We start from the raw sequence: 21,016 nt of genomic DNA, 5'->3' as shown, positions 1-21,016 counted from the left end.
AACTGGGGGGCTGTTACCAGAGAATAACAGAAAAAAAAAACTGACCAGTACAAAAATGATACAAACTCATCAGGTACAGGCAGTGGATCTGCTCCCTGAAACACAGTCATGATCAATCTGATGGCATCTCAGCAGAGAAAGGGACCAGGGAAGATGGGAATGAAGAAGGTAGTGGGGGAAAGAAATCCCAGGGAGATACTGATGGCATTCTAGGAGGGGTGTTCTATCAGCTGCAAATCAGAACACTTATTCACTTCTGGGACTTTTTTCTACACCTCTCTCTGGTGTAAAGACTATCTCACTCTAAGAACCAGTTTGAAAAGAATCAGCCATAGTAACTTCAGGAAACCAAGGAGTTTTATATTATGTGTTGTCAATACCCTCCCACAATTATAATATAGTTCTCTAGTCCATTAACTCTCCTATTTCCCTAAAAAACTGTTTCATGCCTACTCTTCCCTTCTCAGACTTCCCAACACCTCTATTGGACATGTCCTGGGCTTATAGCTTTGATTCTTAGTTCACTGAGAAAAATAACATTACTCAAACTGTATTCAGTCCCCAGCATCACGTCTCACCTCCTACCCACATCTGTGCCAATTTGCTCAACCTTCTCTCCTAGCCATGTACCTAGTCAAGTCCGAACCTTCCACTTGCTGCCAGATCCTAGCCCACTCACCTACTGAAGGGCATTGCTCCAGCATTTTCTGTTGTCTCTTCTGCCTCATTTTTTTCTCTATTTGATCACCCTCATCAACTTAAGCATATTTTCTCATATATCTTTAAAAACTCTCTTTATTCCATTGACTCTCTAGCTATTCTTCTTTCTTATAGTATCCTTATAATAAATGCTTGAAAGGAGTGTCCATGCCCTCTGTCTCCAGTCTGTCTCCTCCCAGTCTTCCCCCATTTCACTCCAGTTGGGTTTCACCTGCACTTTGCCGCAGGAGTTGATCTTAGCCGTCAAAGACTCCCACTTTGCTAACCAGTGCTTATTTCTCAGTCCTCCTCTTACCTGACCAATCAGAAACTTTGGACACAACAACTCTTTTTTCTTTGAAACATTTTTTTCCCACTGGGATTCTAGACTCTCTGCTTATTTTGTTTGATCCTAATTCCCTGCTCTCTCCTCTTTGTTTCCCTTGATGTTTCTTCCTATCTCTGTGTTTGAATTCCAGGCTCAGTCCCTGGACCTTGTCTCTTTTCTATCTACTCTTACTCGATTTGAAAGCTCATCTAGTGTTATGGCTCTGATAAATTTATATTTGCAGCCTAACACTGTCCCCTGAAATCCACACTCATGAATCCATGACACATGATACACCATGGATTGGACACCTAACAGGTATCTAATGGTTGACGTATCTAAACTAACCACCTACTAGCCCCACCAACAGCAGCGCCAAAATTGCTCCTCTTACAGTTCTTGCCATCTCAGCAATTGACAACTCTTAGTTCAATTCAAAACCCCTTGAAGTTTCTCTGACTCCTCTTTTCTCATGCCCCTTAACCTAACCATTTAGAAAATCTATTGATTCCACCTTCAAAATATATCCAGAATTCCATTATTTCCTGCTCCTGCTACTATTTTAATCTGAGCCGCCATCATCTTTTGCCTGGATTAGTGCAGTAGCATCCAAACTGTTCTTTCTTTTTTCTCTCCTTGCCCCCTTTTAGTCTATTTTCTACATAGCAATCAAGTTATTTTATTGAAATATGCCATATGGCTCTGTCTTCTGAACATCTCTCAAAGTCTTTTCCCTGACTCCCTCCCATCACCCTCCAGCGATACGGGCTTCCTTCTTATTCTGTGACCATATCAGGCATGCTACCATCTAACCACCTTTGTACTTGCTGTTCCCTCTGCTGGACTGCTTTTCTGTGAGCTCTCATTTTCTCTATGAAATAGGTAGCAGAGTCCCCATGGCTCATTGGCTTACTTTCTTCAGATCGTCACTCAAGTGAACTCTCCCCCAAGGCCAGCCTGGTCATCATTGCAACCCAGTCAGCATGTTCTATCTACCTCCCCCACTTTGTTCTGCTAAGCATGGGTCATTAGCTAACATACCACATGTGTTACTTACTTAGGTTATTAATCACCTGTATTCCTCAACCTAGAAAGTAAGCTCCATGAGGGAAAGAGCTTTTGTTAACAACCACATCCTCAATACCTCAAAGAAGGCCTGACACTGAAGGCTCAACAAATACTTGTTGAAAGAATAAATCAAACTTTTTGAAAATTACCTTCTTGATGCCTGGGCTCAATATTATTTTTTCTATTGATTTTCCTCCTTGTCTGCTGATTGGTTTTTCAGTCTTCATAGTCACTCTACCAATTATTATGTTCTGGGTCAAAATTCCATACAATTGTGGTTTTTCAGTCATTTGCTAATCCTCTCTTCTAATCTACAACAGTACTTCCTTAATGGTTTGATTTGTTTATTGTACTCAGGGTTCCATCACCCTTACTTGGAGTCATAAGATAATATTAAAGTTGATACAGGCTTTAGAGCTCATTTAGTTCCACCTCTCATAAGATACCCAAGGAAACGTTGGTCTAGAGAAGGAAGGAATCCTTTCACGATTACACACCTCATCCCCAGTTTCCGGCTCACTTGCCCTCCAACTGTAACAACCACCCCTTCTCCCTCTGGCTTCTGTCAGCAAAACTAGCTTCTGGGGGAAAAAAACAAAAAAAAACTAGCTTCTGTTCATTTCTCTTCTTGTATTTTTATCTCCCCTTAGTTATGCCATTTTGATATTTCCATAGATCTGCTTTTATCTCATTTTGCAAGAATATTTGTATAAAATTTAAAGGGCCAATTTCCATATAGTTTAAACAAAACCCCTCCAGATTCTCCTAAATCTAATTTTCATTCGATACTTTTAAGGTATATTATGTATAAATATGCAAAGGGGGTTGTAATTTAAACTCCAGAACAAAAATGTTTCAGAACATGATGAAGATATAAATAATGACCCTAACCTCAAAAGGATGCTACAAAAATTTAGTGAGAAAATGTACATTTACTTGCACAAGAAAAACAGAGGAAATACATGCGAGGGCATGGGTTTATGTGTTTGAAAGGTAAGGGCTGTGGGTATACCAGAGTTCCTAATGGCCTTGTTGATCTTACACAATTCTGAGACCCAATTTTCTTTCTCAATATAAAAATGTGGTGGATTTGTAATGGTCCAATTAGTTATGGTAATTTATTATTCTACTTCCTAGAGCACTTTAGAGTGTAATTTTTGAATACTAATTTTTTTTTTTTTTACAGAGAGGCATAATATCCCCCTGAGCCAGTGAATGCCAACAGTTATCATCATCTCCATTTTGTCTGTGATGTAAACTGAAATTCAAAGGTCATTTGCCTCAGTTCAAACACAGCTGGGCAATAGGAAATATGGAAACAGAACTTTGAATATCTAACTCTGAATTAGTCCATTGTGTCAGACAGCTCTGCAAGTATTAGTAAATAACTTAGAATGAAAAATTCAATATTATTTTATACCCATGAACAGATATGATTTGTATCCCATGTTCTAGAATCTGGGTGGACTCCTCTGTGACTACTTGCCCATGGAATAGAGCAGAAGTGAAGCTGGACTAGATTCAAGGTCTAGGACTTAAGAACTTAGCAATTTCCAATCCTAAATCTTGGAGCACTCTCTCTCTCTGAGAACCCTGGATCACTATGTAAGTCCTACTGTATTAAAATCATCCTACTAGGGAGTCCAAATGTAGACACTCCAGTCAACAGTCCCAGCTGGGCCCACCTTCCAGTCAAGTCTACCATGGTGGTAGTGAGTGAAGCCATCCTGACCCTATTCACAAGCCTGTCCACCAGCTGAAGACCACTACATGACTTCAATCAATTGGTCACAGAACAGAAGAATCACCCAGCTGAACCATATCTTATTCCCAAGTGACAAAATTTTGATATAATACAATGGTATATACTGTTGGCCTAGTTATAGGGTGATTTATTCTGCAGCATTAGATAACAGGAATATAATTTGATAGATGGAAGTGAAATACTCTTATAACAAAAATCTAAAACCACTGATTTTGGAACCAGACAGTGAACAGATGCTGGAAAGACCTTGAGGTACTGTTCATTAAAGAAGAAGAACCTGAAGGAGATATTTGGTGACTACTTATAAGATAATTCAATATTCACTATTGAAGGATGGAGAAAAAGTGACCCTGATTATGAAATTGCAGAAATTTTGCCAATATTTCTACCTGTAGTAATCTAGATCATAGAAAATATACCTAATGAAGTGACAAATTTGGAAAGATTTCAATTTCAGTATAGAAAGCCAAAAGTGCCAAATTTGGGGTATATATTTATACTACGGATAAAGGCTAGCTTAAAATGAACTGTTTATTTTAATTAAATAGTTATTTCGATTATTTTACTATATTACTGCACAGTTCCTAAGAAGAAGGGCTGATCTGATTAAGCAATGTCAGCTGTGGTGAGCAACATTTCAAAAGGGTTATGTGTTTTCCAGTCTCTCCCCTTCTTAATAAGAATGCCTATTGTGTTTATCATTCCTCTGTCTCAACATTGGATGTTGCAGAAGGGATGCCAAATAACATATTCCTTAGTTCACAAGTTGTGAAGGACCATACTCAAAGAAACACACTTGAAGAGTCACATTCGTATCTGGACTTGAATTGAATGACAAGATCCTAGATCTTGAGCCTAATCCTGTGCTGCCTGGGTCCTGTTGCTGTGAATCTGTGAGTTTTTCAGAGAGGATGGATGTGTTCTCACATGGGGAAGGGACAGTAACACATTAGAAATGAAAACAAATTCTTATACCCCTTCCATTGAGGGATAGGCTATGTATCCCTTTCCTTCAAATCTGTGTGGGCTCCATGATTTGCTATACTTAATAAAATAGGGCAGAGATGATACTGGGATCATAGGACCTATGACTTACTAGTTGACAACTTCCATTAAGTTTTCATGGAACACTGTCTCTAGGGAGCCCCGAGTCTCCAACTACTCTAATACCATATTGGAGAAGCTATGTGTAGATGTTTTAATTGAAAGTCCCAACCTTCCAGCCATCCCTACCATGGCATTAAGTTTATGAATGAAGCTATCTTGGGACCTCAAAGATCAGCTCTGGAGCTGACAGATAAGTATTACCAAGTGATCTCAGGTGACTCCACATGAAACAGAAGAAATTACCCAGCTCACACATATTAAGATATTGACCAAAAAAAATAGTAATATATGCTAACATGATATTTAAACTATTAAGTTTTGGGGTAATTTATTATATAGCAAGAGAGAGCCAGAACACTAACTATATATATTTATATGAGTAAATGGAGGTAGGCATATTTTTCACAATGGATTATACTTTCTACAGAGGTGATAAGTTGACTTTTTGTAAAGAAAATTATATTTCAAATGTGCTAAAGATGCTTTCTGTTTTTCTTATCGATAAGGCATGCAGATAACAGTCACTACCGCACTTAGTTCATAGCAATGTTAAGAGGAGCAAATGAGATAATGTATATGAAAGGCATCTGCAAAGCCTTTCCTGCTATGCAAATGTAAGACATTATTATTACTTTTAAAGAGTATTCAAGAGTGAAGCTTCTGTCTGCATATCCAACAATCACCCAGGTTTTATCAATTTTATATGTTCATTTCATTATATAACTGATTCTTTTATATACCCAGATATTTATAGGCATATAAAATTGCTGTCCTAAAATGTAAATTATATTCAGTACTGAATTAAAGCAATGTTTGTTAATAAATTGCAATGATGCTTTTCAGCACAATATTGACCTGTAGCAGATATGTTTTTATTCAGATAAATAAGGCACATATTTATCTGGTATTAGTTAATTCAATCAAGCATGCAACTCTTCAGGGAGGTGGAAGGATGTAAGAAATGGCTAGCTTGAGATAGAAACTCTACCCCTGGGCAGTTTCTGCCTCATCTTAGTACTTGAAGAAGAACCCAGTGTGCATAAAAGAGACAGATTGAGGGGTGTTAAAATACTTTCTTCTGTGACAAAGAACAGTGTTATAAAGGCCTGGAAGTAGAACTGTACATTGCTTCTATTAGGAAAGCTGAGACTGTGGAAAACTTATCAGGCTTTGGGTTACTGGGCTAAAAGCTAGTAAATAATGTTTCATCTTTTTAAAGAAAGTTCTTCCCTCTCAGAAAATAAAAATACAGAAAGAAAATCTTTAAAAGGTCCTTTCTTATATTTACCCTCAAAAAGGAAGCTAAATCATGCAAACACACAAGCGCATGCGCACACATACATATACACATACAGGCACGATATCCCCTTGGTATCACTAGCAGCATTTCACACTCTAAAGCACCTGTCTTCACACTCTAAAACCTTTTGTATGACTGGAGCATGTGCAATGAATGGCCCAGTACCACAGCTGTGAGGTCACAGTGCTCTTCTCTGTGTCTGCTTCCACTATCAATGCCTCCCTGGAACTGGAATCCCATCTGCAGAGAAGTCAGAATCCAAAAAAACTGATCCCTTTTCTCTGTAAGCACTTTTGCCAAGCACATCTCATGTGGGTGATAAGATGTGGTTCAATGTATGGTGCTTCTGAGATTTTCAGAGCCTAAGATCTGCTGGAGGGAAGACCAAACTCTGAGAAGAGGAAATTGTACGTGTGACTAATGCAAACACCTTTCTGCAATAGCACCTTAGATTCAAGGAAAGTGCTAAAACCAAAACAAAAGAATAAACCAAAACCCTTAAAACTTCTACAACCTGACTAAGACAAGACCCCACATTCACTGACTAGGGTATAAAAAGGAAAGAAGCACTTAGAACATCATCTTCAATTTACAAAAGAGGAAAGCAAGAAATAGAGAAATTTAAGGAGCTCACCCAAGGTCACACAGCTACATTCATTGCGAGGCAAGGCTCATCTGTTTCCTTAGGCTTGAATCCTGAGTCTGACTCCTGAACTACATGCCACTGAATTATACCAGCTTCTGGTGAGGAGAAGGAAATAATGATAGCTGACATTTATGGAAAAATAAAAGAGTGAAACCTAAGAATTTTAAAGCGGATAGAACTCCAGTTTCAGCTTCTTAATACTTCCATAACCCCAGGCAGGTCATGGACATCTATGAGTCTCAACTTCTCAACTTTAAGATGGGAATAAATGTAGCACTCACTCAGAGGGTTAGAATGACTTTTAATAATCTGTCAAGTGACTACCATTTTAAAGGTCCTCAAAAATGAGAAATTAATTAACTACTGCTGGTTAATATCATTAATTAATAGTTGTTAATAGTATTGGGCACCATTCATGTATTATTTCATTTAACCTTACGATAACCATGAAAAGAAGATATTATACTTATTTTATTGATACAAAAACTGAAGACTGGGATTATCCGGAATCACATAGTTGAGTCAAGATTCGATCCTGGGCCCATATGATTCCAAATCCTGTGCTGTTCCACACTTCTTCCACCTCCCTCAGTACACCAGCTTATATGCATATCAACCAAGGCCATAGATAACTTTTTGACTAATTTGTTAACACTTGTCAGCTGCACTGTTGAGTTGACCCATTGCTTTTCAAATTCTATTTTATGCTTTAATGCTCAGGAGAAGAAAATATGTAACGTGTATTTAAGCTATCTCTCTTAGGGAAAATACTGAACTTATAAATGGTAGTACTTTATGAAAATATCAAAGATAAACTTAATTTAGAAGAAATGAATCTAGACTAAGAATCAGGATCCTGGATTTTTGTTTTCCTTTGTTTTTCACAATTCTGCACTACGAGTTGAATGCACTTAGTGGTGTGCCTCTGCATCCTCCTCGTGAAGTAAGACAGAAGTTCCAGGGCTCCTTCTCATTCTAAGATGCTACTGTGTAGTTCCTCACACACCTGTGCACGCACACATGGCAACCACTGGCTCTTCTCACTATGGATCCAGCTGCATTGTTGCTGCTTAAAGAGCTGTTTGAAAACTCAGATTCTAGAACCCTTGAGATCCTGATTGAGCTGAAGAGGCTGGAGATAGAGGATCTGTTTTGTGAACACTCCCAGCTTTCTCAGGTGGGAATCACGACTTCAGACCACTTGGCAGAGTCTGCATAACTCCCATGCTCAGAGACTACAGATGACCGAAGCCCATGTCTAAGCCTCTGTAATGGAGCCGATTCACTGGTGAGGCAGAGCTATAATGCATCAAGGTTGACTTTCTTGACCATACATTATCACAGGGTATGTGATGTCATATGGCATGTGATGAGGAAATATATTTTAAAATGATTTTCCTGTAGAAAAAGGCAAGCTGCCATCATGGGATCAATTTTGGAACTGAATTAAAAGTCTAGAAAGCAATAAGATTTACCCATCTAATAGGGGCATCACATTCAAGCTGAAAAATCACCTACAGTTGATAAAAAATATATATATGGTCAATACCTCATGATGTGATCAACACATGAGCATCCCACCTGTTCCCCAAAAACCAAGCTTACTGAGTGGAAGCATGACCTGATTTCCAAGCAGTCAATGAAGTTGAACATGAGTGAGTTAATGATTTGGAGATATTCCAGAGACAAAAATAGTAATACCCAATACAAAGAAATGAATTGCAGCTATTGCCATTGTCAAACCCAACTGAAGTCATACTGGAAAGGATACCACCAATCAGAAAGGAGTAAGTCATGTTTTAAAGTGTAAATATTACCCAGACCATCATGGTAAACAAATATTTACCCAGAGACCAATGAAGCTGTGTACAAAGGGTTAAAGGTTATGTAGGCATGCAGACCAAACAAAGCAGTAAGTAAAGGCACATACATTGTTTGCCAATTTAGAGAGAGTTCGTGTATAATCCTAAGTAATTCTTTGTCCAGTGATAGCTTCAAAATGGGCCAAATAACACTGTCTACAGAATGTATGGCAATTATTTGATTACAATATGTAGACACATTAAACACCTCAGCAGAAAGAGGCATGTGAAGAAAGGGGTGAAATGGATATAACAACAATATAATCCTTAAAAACACAGTGACACCCTCCAACATCAGCATTGGAAATTCCAAGACCTAGGCACATCTGCCTTTTAGATTTTCTAATCTCAATACTTCTGCAATTAGTTATTGTGTTCTGTACACACAACACACAAACAAACTTTAGTGATAAACTGGGTCCTACATAGATGCCCACCTGAACGACCCAGAGAGTCATATAAAAACTTAGGGAGCAAAGGGAATACCCATGTTCATGGACTCTACTACAGGCTGATTCTTCTCTACCTCCCTCGGGGTACATTTTACGAAGACTAGTAAGCTGAGTTTGGAAACCCCTACCTTGAAGAAAAGCTGGCCTATTTCCTCATGGCAGAGCTTTTCTAAGCTAATGTCTTACCCCAAAATAAATTTTGTTACTGGACTAAAAAATAATTGACCAGCATCTTTATGTCAATTGGGAAACATTAAAGTATGATGCTGTTTGGTTGTAATTATCCCCTTTATTTTTTATTTATTTGGTGGCTGTGTATTCACTCCTAAAACCAGCCTGTTCTGCATGTTAAATATCAACCTAAGTCCAAAATATTTCACCAGATGGCTTCTTATTAAAACTCAATAAAAGGGAACAGAAGGAAAATCCAGAGCACAGGAGCAGCCAAATAACCCAAAGAGGCTCACCCAGAGTCCCCCTCTAAGACTTAGAATCACATCAGAATGTCTCCCACCAACTCCGGCCCCTTCTGAGTTGACAGAGGCAGACAGAGAAAGCCTGTAGTTTTTGTTTGGTTTCTGTTGAAGTCTTAGCTATACATTATCCCCTTTTCCAACTCAAAGACTCCCATCCTCCTCCGTCACTCTTTCCCCTAAACTTCAGAGCCCTCTTCCCTTACCCAGCCCCAAACAACTTCTCTCCAACCCCAAACAACTTCAAGCTTGCTGTCTGTCACAACTGTGGTTAGTAAAATGTATAGCAAAGTAACTAGTTTGGGGGCAAAGAAACCTGTGTTCTAGGTCTACTAGTTCTGCCACCAACTGGTTTGGGGTCCTAGAGCAAATCTTTTACACTTTCTGAGGCTTCCACGGCTTCATTACTATAATAAAGCATTTGGACTGAATGAAACTGAGTATCTAAAATTCTACAGTAACATTTTCTATAACTTCAGCAACATTGGCTTGCTCCTGAAATTAAGCAAAAGTCTCAGAGTTGGTGCATACCTGAAAACAGAATTATTTTTCCATGACATAGAATGATAAGAAAATGGATGTTTCAGGCTAACTTCATCATCTTGTAAGGCAAAATGTCAAGAGATTATTTCATTATTGCTATTATTAGAGGAATATAGGATTATATATGTTAATCAAAATTTTGGACAAACACTCTAATCATAAGTGGAAAAAGAGCAGAGAAATCCAGTCCATACACCAGAAGAAAGAAAAAGGTCAGTAGCAAAGAAGGAGAGAGAGCATGGGACAAGGTAAAAACGTAAATGCAGAACTGTTGGCTGTGAAATTAAATAAAAATACATTAACTTCTTTTATTAAAATATCAAGATTCTCACTTTGGGTTAAGAAACAAAAATCAGATCTATTTGGGTTTTTTTAAATTGAACATATAAATTATAAGTAAAAATTGACAACTAAATAAATTAAAAGGTTAATAGCACAAAGAGTAGGCAAAACACACTAGACAAAATAAGACATAAAAATTTAGAGTGCTTAAAAAGTTTAGACTTCATAATAAAAATATAATAAGTGGGAACCTAGTAACTAATATCCAACTGTATAAAGCACACAGTTCTTCAATATGCTGGAAGAATTAAAAACATCTACAATTGAGCTCTTCAAACAGTGCTTTCATTCCTTCATAAATCAAGTACGCCTGACATAAAGCAGATATCACAAATAATTTTAGATAATATAATGCTTATAATTTAAAATTTGTACACTTCCATGAGTACATATACTTTTCAAACATCTCTAGAATAATGTTAGAAGTTGATCTAGTTTGTATTAGCTCAAAAATAAAATTTTGACAAAATTCTACAGAGGAAAAGTAGTCCACATTCTGTAATTATGATGAAATAAACCAGAAAATAGTAACAGGTGTCTAAAAAAAGGACACTGTTCATTTGAAAATTAGAAAACATATACAACAAGTAATTAGCAGGTCAAAGTAAGATAAAAATTATTATTATAAATTGTTTAGAAAATAATAATTACTAGATAATTGCACTTCAAATCTTAAAGAACTAGAACTAGAACTATTCAGTGGGAAAAAAAGCAGATTTATATGCTTGCCTTATCAATGTAGTAGTAACACAAATAAAAAATAAGCTTAATTAAATCTAAGATGTTAGAATATAAAAATACTTGTTCAAAGCAGAAAAAAATAAAAACCAAAAATCATAAAAGCATTTATCCTGGAATATCCAAGCAAGTCCAGAAAACAAATTTACAGGCAGAGTATTTAAAATAACAAATATATGAAATAAGAAATTATCTTTATAACTATAGACATGATAGACACTCTAAAAATTATAAGACAATAACATACACCACTACATTTTTAAAATTCACTGATTTTCTGAAAAAATACACACGGCTAAAATTAACTCAATAAATAGACAGCCTGAATAGATCATAGTCGATAGAGGGAAAAAATGAAAAAAGAACAAACTCTAGTGAAGTTTCAAAGCCAAAATTATTTTATCAGTCTCTGTAAGTTTCTAAGGAATATTTTACACATCATGTTTACTGTTTCAGGACAGAAGAGGAAAGTTTACAAATACTTTTCAGTGTTAACGTAACTATAATAACCTAAAAATTGCTGTATTAATTAGCAATAAGAATGGTAAAAGAGTCTAACAAGTTAGTCTGTCAGCTTGATGTGACAGAAGAAATGAAATTTGGGGGTCAGAGACAAAGGATTTTATTGCTCATGGCAACAGAAGCAGCAGGAGCATCAGCATGTATATCAGGACCCCTAATCTTCTCACCCATTCTTAGGGAGTGATGTGACATGGATACAAGTGGACACCAGCACATGCTGTAGGCTGCATTACAAGGGAGAAACCCTGAGCTTAGGAAACTCAAATTTTTAAAAATAAGCAATTAGACATCTGCCCATTCCTCTAGAAGGAGACATTGTATTTATTACACTGAACTGTAAGCATGCCTGCTATTTGCTCCAGGGGAAGACATTCTATCCTCAAGGACATAAACTGATCTGTCCTATGATCAAGAGAAAGAGACCATCTGTATCCTTGAACAGATACTCCCAAACCAAGGGAAGTATGGCCTGCTCACAAGAAACACAGATATACTTTTAGGCAAGTATTATTCTCAAAATGCAAGGATGGTTCAATGTTTGAAAATATAAATAAGACAAAATATATATAATAAAATTCAGTGTCTGGTTGCTCAAAAAGAAAATGTTTTATAAATAGAAATATTATTTAAGTATCTAACTATCCACTTTAAATATCTAACCTAAAATAATAAGAATTAAAATGTTTTACAGTGAAACCCTACAGGCATTCCAGAGATATGAAAAATTGTGCTATATATGTGTAATATGAATTGTAATGCATTCCACTGTCATTTATTTTAAAAAATAAATTTTAAAAATCTGAAACAAAATAAAGACGTCCATTATAACTGTTATTATTTAGCATTATTCTCTATGTCAATGAAATAAAACACATGTAAGAATTGCAAATAATAAAATTCATTATTTTAAGTGACACAGAAAACTCAAGAGGATTAAAGGAAAAAAATTAAAAATGAGTCCAATAGAGAAGCCACAAACAAAATAAATACTTTAAAAATTGCCCATTATGCCAGAAATAACCATTGTTTTAAGTGATGTTAAATTATAATTAGCTATTTATGCAAGAATCTATTCCCAGTAGCCTCTAAAATTATAAAATAATAGAAGCAATCCGAATGAGAAAGAATGCCACAATCCTGAAGATAAATTCAGCACCTCACTGAGAACTCAAAATAAAATATTAAAAAATTAAAAATCACATGCTCTTATATGAGAAAAATAACTTCATAAAGATCTTAAATATTTCCGAATTGAGTTGCAAATGTCATTACCTTCTAATTAAATTCCTGAGTAAGATTTTAGGGCACAGAGTTGATAAAATAATTTAAAAATATATATGAAAGAATACCACAGGATAATAACAAGATTCTAAAAATAAGAGTAATAAGAAGACACTTATCTTCCTAAATACTAAAATGGACCATAAAGCTACAATGAAAACTTCAACATGCAAGTAGAGTGAAACTACCGTAAGTTACCAGACAGTGCAATGGAGAATCATAGAGGCCAAAAATTATCAATGTACACCTCAGAAATCACTGAAGAAAGATGATATTAAGTCAACGGGATTTTTTTCTTCAAAACAAAATAATGACAGCAATTTATAAACTTAGAGTGGCTCTCTTATATCAAATAATTTCTGGAGGGTAAAAGTTACACTTTTAAAATAAAACCATAGAAATCTCTAAAGTATGGGCAAATCCTATTGAATGGTGTTATGATTTACATACAAAGTGTCCCCCCAAAACTTTATGTCAATGCAGGAATTCTCAGAGGTGAAATGACTACATTAATCTACTGATTAATCCACTGATGAATTAATAATTTCATAGACTAACTGGGTGGCAACTGTAGGCAGGTGGGGCTTGGCTGGAAGAAGTAGGTAACTGGAGGGCTGCCCTTGGGGGCCATATCTCACTCCTGTCTCCTCCTCCTCCTCCTCCTCCTCCTCCTCCTCCTCCTCCTCCTCCTTCTTCTTCTTTCTCTCTCTCTCTCTCTCTCTCTCTCTCTCTCTCTCTCTCTCTCTCTCTCTCCCTGTTGCTATAAGCTGAGCAGCTTTGCTCCAACACCTTTCCATCCACGATGTTCTGCCTCACCACAGGCTCAGAACAATGGAGCTGGCTGACCACACCGAGACCTCTGAAACTATGAGCCCCAAAATAGTTTCCCCCCTGTAAGCTGTTCTTGTCAGGCATCTCAGTCACAGCAATGAAAAGCAGCCTAACAAGGATAGGTAAGGAGCTTCCAAGCACAAAAGCCAAGATAGAATAAGTCATGAAGGAAAATAAGAATAGATTTTATCGCATAAAAATAGAGATCTTTCATACGACCAAAAAGTCACTATGAGTGGTATTAAAAGACATTCAATAACTACAATAAAATATTACAAAAGACTGACAGGCATATTCAATCATGGGAGACAGCATCAGGTAGAGCTTACAAGTTCAAGCTACAATTGATGAGCAAAAACATTTGTGTGTCATTTACATTATGGAATTCAATGAAGGGTGATGGAGGAAATCCCAGTTCCATCACTTGCTAGGAGTTTTTAATCATGCCTCAATTTAATCATCTATAAAATAGTAATAATAATAATAACTATTTCATAGCACTGTTGGAGGAGTTATAGGAGAAAATACTGCCTGGCACAGACTAACTACTAAGGAATGGTAACTACAGTAATATTCACTGAGGTACTAGGGTATAATTAATGACACTTTTTCTCTTGACTCACTGTCTCTTACCATCTATATTATGAACAAGTTGACAGACAAATTCAGGAATCAAATGGAGAGTCTGGAAACATAGTCCTGAAGGCTGTTTAAACTTGGTTAGAGGAGTAGACCCCCCTGGGGCTTCAAGCCTACCCTTCTTCCTTCAGAAGTGAACTCCCCCACCACAACTGCAGACCCCCCTCTGCAGCGCAAGAACACACCTGAGGGAGTGAGTCTTGCCACGTAGAGAAACTGGCCACATATTAGTGACCAAGCAGCAACTCCAAGGAGTTAAACCAAACAGTTTTGGAACCTCAGAAGATTGTTGTGGAGAAGGACTGAATTGAAGCCCATTCCCATTTCAGCCACCAGAGGAAGAGTCACTCTGCCTTAGGAGGGATGTTGGGGAGAGGACCCCAATCTCTGACAAAGGTGAGTTTCACCTGGGTGTCTCCTTCCTGGTTAGTGAAGGGAGAGACCTCCCATTCCATGGGAATATAAGATAAGGGGGCTAGCTTCCCACCCTGCCCTATCTTATTATCTGGAAAAAAAATTCAGTATGAAGAATATGCCTAAGAATACTTTATAGTAATTCAAAATTATGGTTTTTGGAAGAGTTTTTTCTTGACATCAGAAAACTGTCACAAAATAATGTGGAAAGTTGGGGAAAATAGAGTACCCTTGTATATTCATATTTGCAAAGGAAATTTCTGGAAAGAATATGCTAAAATGTTAAAAATGGATTACTTTTGATAGTGGACTTGGGGTGAATTAAGGGTTTTCTGCTCTGTTTACTGTTTGTTTTAGAAAGTAGTAAGAATTCGTATTGTCAAAACAAGTAAGAGATACTAGCATAACAAAAGACAAATTAATTATTCTGATAACATGAGACTCCAAGGGCTCTCTATGAAAGGTCAGTTTTTGTGTAGACAACATACCATACAAAACCAAAAGCAGCAAGAATCTGAGACAGGGTTCCAGGGTGCACAGTGAGGAGACATGAAAAGGCAATTTGCCTTTCCTTGGGAAGGTGTGTGTCCTAAAAAGGTGTAGGACACATTGTGGGGAAGAATGCTTTTCATGAAGTGAAAGTACCCATTCTCCCACCTCCTTTTGGGTAGTTTTAATTTCTTACAGTTTACTGCAGTTTTGAAATTTTCTATAATTTTTATCATTTTAATATTCAGAAATAAAAGAGAAAAATATGAGTGGTTACCAACCTCTTAAGACAGCTGCCATCCCTCAAACTAATAGGACCTTAATTTAAAAGGATTTAAAGTAACAGTTTACTTCTTGGCACTGGGAGTGTAGAAATGGGTCAGGAAGGGAGTATTTTTTCCCTTTGTTTCAATTTGCGCATCTGTATATTTTTACAAGCATGCATTACTTTTTAAATTAAAATATAAGCTATTAAAATTTGAATTTTAAAAAATATTTAAACTATAAACCTCTCCATCAAGCAGCCTAAGAAACAAAGCAAAGTATATGTGTGTGTGCGCGTGTGTGTGTGTGTGTGTGTGTGTTTGTGTGTCTCAAAGTTTATGGTTGAGTTTAGTTCTACTACAATCCACCTAGAAGCTAGGCATTTATATCAGGGCTCTATTTCTGTGAGGTTCAAGGGCACCAAAAGGGCATTATAAATATTAATAAAAACTTCAAAAGCTAAACCACATTTTTATGGAGTTAGGAGCATAAACTGAAAGAATTAATTTGGAAGGGAGAAGGTGGCATTTTTCTCTGGTTGTTTTGTTTTGCTTTTGCTGAGTTCCAATTCTGTCACAAAAAGGAAAAGTGTGAAGCTCGTCGTTTTGAAAATAGGTGATGCTTGAGTGTGTGTCGGGCCACCCACAGACAGGCAGAGGGCCAAGCGTATTGCTTTCAGCATAGAATTTATGTCTAAATGTCTAGTCCTCCGGCCCACCAGGATCTGGGTCATCCATTAGCTGGCACATGTATGTTTGTGCATGTATGTTTTCTAGAACCTGACCCCAGATAGGAAAAATGTGAAGGTCAAAAACATAACTGCCTAACTAGCCTCTTGAAAATAAACCAAACTGAAGGAGCAGAAAGGATGGGCACTTTCAGAAGGCGGCTGCCAGATAGGGGACCCGAGGGGAAATGATTAGAGGGGACAGCCAGCTCTCCCACCTCAGGGCCGGAATGCCCTGCCGGTATAGGTCCCAGAGCTGTTGCACTAAAGCTTGCTCATCTAAGACCATGTGCTATTTACATACGACTTTCATCCCAAGAATTCGGAGAACTTTCCAGGCATTTATTTTCACATCATCCCCTGAAAAGCAAGTTGGAGCAAGTGTTATCTTCCTTTTACAGGCTGAGAAACCAAGGCACTGTAAACAGGTCTGAGCCCAGGAAGTAAAGAAGGGAGGGCTGTATGTTTTGTAGCACAGAGGAAACCAGGCCAGCACACCAGGGTTGAACTTTACCTTCCAATTCCTAAGTAATCCTTTCCATGATTAGACAGAGCATCAGCAGGTACAGTAAGAAAATGGCTAAATGTTTGAAATTAGGGGCTCAAGAAAAGTCCCATTGCAGGGCACACAGACAGGGTTTCCTTGACCACTAGGTGCCTAAAATTCCACCAACAGAGAGTGCTTTTTTTAAACTAAAGCATTGAAATTTAAAAACAAAAAACAAAAAAAAACCTGTATAAAGTATAATGCCCCTAGGGGCGTACCATATATAGCCACCTTTCAGACAATAGAATTGCAACATTAATTAATTAACTAAGTTTGTTTCTAATTATATTGTTAGTTGAATCCTGAATCTCGATGGAAATGGTACATGCAGGACACACATATTGATAGAAGGTAGGAATATAAGGTTATGTCTTAACACCTCAAATCTTTTTTGAAAAGAGGCTGCATATTAATTAATTTAATTAATTAACTAGAAAAATAAGGCCAGACCATTTCGGATGGAAACAGAGTAATGTAATAATAAAAGAGGCTCCCATTCAAGTCCTACCACCCATCAGCTGCCATACAAGCCAACCTCTAAACCTACATTTCTCTTTTGTTCCTTTAAAACAATCTGTTAGTATCTTAGTTTGCATTCCCCAAGGCAATCGTGAGGCAAAGATTGGGAGCATGTTTGGACAGTTATCCCAGGAAGCACCAAGAGGGAATGAGGATGTGGAAAGGGGAAGTGAGGAAAGCGGCTTTGATGAAGCATTATCACTGTTAGGCAACTACTTTCCATCCCTTTGAGGACCCCTCTGGGAGACTGTGGGGACACACCTTGGATCGTACCACCACGGGGAGACAAAGTCTTGGGATTTCTTCAGAAATTCCTATCCCTCAAAGATTGAGGTTCACTCCTGGGCTGGGGACTCCCCAGCACTTCTAGTTTAGCCCATGACTGGGCTGAGCATCTTACCATGAGGCAAAGGCACATCTTCAGGCTTAAGGACTCAGCTGTCACACAGCCAGCCTGTGAGGAACCTCCTGAGTTAAGCAAGAAGATGGACCTGGCACCAACAGTACTCACTACATTCACAGTCCTTTCATACAGCTATTGAGTTTCTGTAGTCACAGAAAATAATATGAGTAAAGTGCTTAGCATAATATCAGGCATGTAATGAAGAGCCAATAAATGGTCATTGTTGTGATTGTGATTTTGCTACTTAAACATTTTTAAAAATTAAGGTGGAACTAGATTTCCTGTGATGGTGAGGGGCTCAGGGAGCCAGGGGATATACCCAGCCAGAAGCCCCTGGACAGGTCTGAAAAGCCCTGAGAATTGAGGAAAATAAGTCACCTGGCCAAATCTCTCAAGGATTCCTACTCAGCCCATCTTGTTGTTATCCTTTGAATCTGTAAGGGGCAAACTTCATGTCCTTCAGAGTTCTGCCTGTGCTTTACCTGCTGAGGAGCATGGAGGGTCAGCTGGGCCAGATCTCTAACCACAGCCACAGAGAAGACAAAGAAGGCTGCGTGAGCTACCACCAGACTCCCATGACATGCGCCCAACCCCTGAGTGGAAAATCCCAACCTCTCTAGGACAAGAACGGTCCAACAAAAAGGGAAGCCACAGCAATTTTTTTCTGGTTAGCCTGGGCTGCATCCATCACAGATTCTCTGAAGTTTTGCCTCAGCTTTAGGCCCAATTCAACCAGCATGAATCCCCACAAATTAACTCCCAGGGAAAACATGGCTGTTTGAGAAGGGAACTGATACCTTTGCCGGGCAGTGGGGCCTGTCAGCCCGGTGGTAGTCTCGGGCTGAGGTGGAATATAATGGACTCAGGTGAACTCCTGTCAGCGGGCACAGTGGCTCACACTGGCCCAACACATCACAATTCCCTTTGTGCAGCCTTGGGCTTTCACCACCCTGGTATATGGAACAAGACTTACAAAAGAAAACGGTTTTGTTTGGCAGGTGGGAAATCACTTCAATTGTGCTGTTTTTTCTGTTTACTAAAATAAATATAAAGATGCTTTTATTTTCCACAAAGAATTGTTATCGCTATTTGAATCTATGTTGCTTCAAAAACAAACATCTTACTTTTAGGATCAGAGGCAGAGCATTCTGTTCCTCAGAGAAGTGATATTCTTTAGTGGGCTGGGGGGAAACTTGGAGAATACTGAAAGGGAAGACAACTTCCAGAATAAACAATACGGAAACATTGTCTTCTGACCTCTAATGACTGATTAGTTTCTATGGTAGGGAGGGCATTTAAAATCTTGAACAAGAAGGCCAAGTTCAGGGTGGTCTAGCACCCTTCGAAGCCCCCGTTTGATCTCATGAGACTAGTCTCTGAATTGTCCATCTCTCGCTGCCGGTACTGAGCTCCAACCTCCTTATATGACCATGTCTAGCCTTCCCTGATGAGGAGGTGCTCACTGAGACCTGGACCAGATCTCAAATGAAACGAGTCTCATGCAAAAAATTACTGAATTCACTTGTGGTTTCCTTCCATCACCTCACCATTGGAATATCCACTCCAGCAGGGAACTTTATCTACCATCTGTTTATATCATTGCTTGGCCAAATCTCTCTAGGACTCCTTCTTAGCCCATCTTGTTTTTAGACTTCAAATCTTTAAAACTGAGGCTAACTTATATAGTAAAAGGCTCTGGGTACATGTGCTTTCAGTATTACCTCATTATCTCATTTTTTAATAAATATCTGTCAACATTATCATTGTCCTCAAAACAAGTGACATATAATGTGTGCTCACACAAATCACCTTGTGTCGTTCTCCAAACATAACAGAGAGATACATTATCCCTATTTTTACAAAAGGGGACTTTGGTGCTCAGGAAGTTGAGGTAACTTGACCAAACTATCACACAGCTCCTAAGGACAGCTCTGGAATATCAGCCCCACCAGGCCTCCCAGCCTAGCTCAACCGTCTCCGCCTGGCACTGCTATTTTACCCCACCTTATCAGACTGTGGGTTCCTGGGGGACCAGCTAGCATAGCACCACATGCAGATTGGGTACTAATAAAGTCTATAATCATGGCATCATTCATATGTCGTACACCATGCGCCTCTGAAGCCCCTTCCACATGCATTCTCTTATTGAATTTGAATGACAGCAATCATGATAGTGATCAGTCAGGCAAAACTCTGCCTTCTCTGCTTAAAAAAGAAAACTTGAAATTCAGCATTCCCTATCCACAAGAACAACCAATAAATTACATCTGCTTAGCTTTGTTCTTTTCTTCTTCTTCTTCCTCTGCCTTCAGGGTGCACGTTTCTGCCACATATTTTGTCCACCTTTTTTCTTGTTTTGCCTCTATAGAAACTGAGTGGGTTTTTTTTTTCTCTAAGAAAAGCTTTCTCCTGATGGGAGTACACACATGTATCAATGGAGGAATAAATGTCCCACGGTTGAAACCTAGTTATAACCTCCTCATCTGCAGAATGTATAACTCAGCAGTAAGAATTTTCTCTTTGCAGAAAACTGGGGCATAATCAAGGCTTTCAATGGAGGGCAGAAAAGGGAAATCACAGAAAATCAATTCCGTATTTTTTAGGTGTGGAATGGAGATAAAGGAAATGTTCTCTCAACTATTTTGTGGGCAGAGAGATATGATAATTTTTTTCCCTCTTTAAGGCCAGGACTTTTCCTCAGTTCATGGTGTGACCTTGCTGTGCCACTCAGTGGTCTCACCCTGGCCCCCCGTCCAGGACCTATAAGAATGGAACATCACAGTGGAGGAGAGCTTCAGGTGAACACTGGGTGAGCCGATTGCCCCCACAACACCCTACTCATTTGTAGCATGATTTCGGCAAGTTCTTAAATAAAATTTCTAACTCGGTTTCCTCATCTGTAAAATGAGAATGATAAATCTACCCAAAAGTTCGTTATGAGGATTAACTAACAATGCAAAATACATAAAGTATCTGATAGAAAATCTTAGCAATCTAGAGCTACTGGCAAGTACAGTATCCTTTTTTTAAGCATTTTGAAATTCTGTTATGCTCAAG

This window comes from Marmota flaviventris, chromosome 10, assembly GCF_047511675.1.
Source record: "Marmota flaviventris isolate mMarFla1 chromosome 10, mMarFla1.hap1, whole genome shotgun sequence".
Lineage (NCBI taxonomy): Eukaryota > Metazoa > Chordata > Mammalia > Rodentia > Sciuridae > Marmota > Marmota flaviventris.
The sequence above is the reverse complement of the archived record's forward strand: the minus strand, read 5'-3'. Positions refer to the sequence as shown.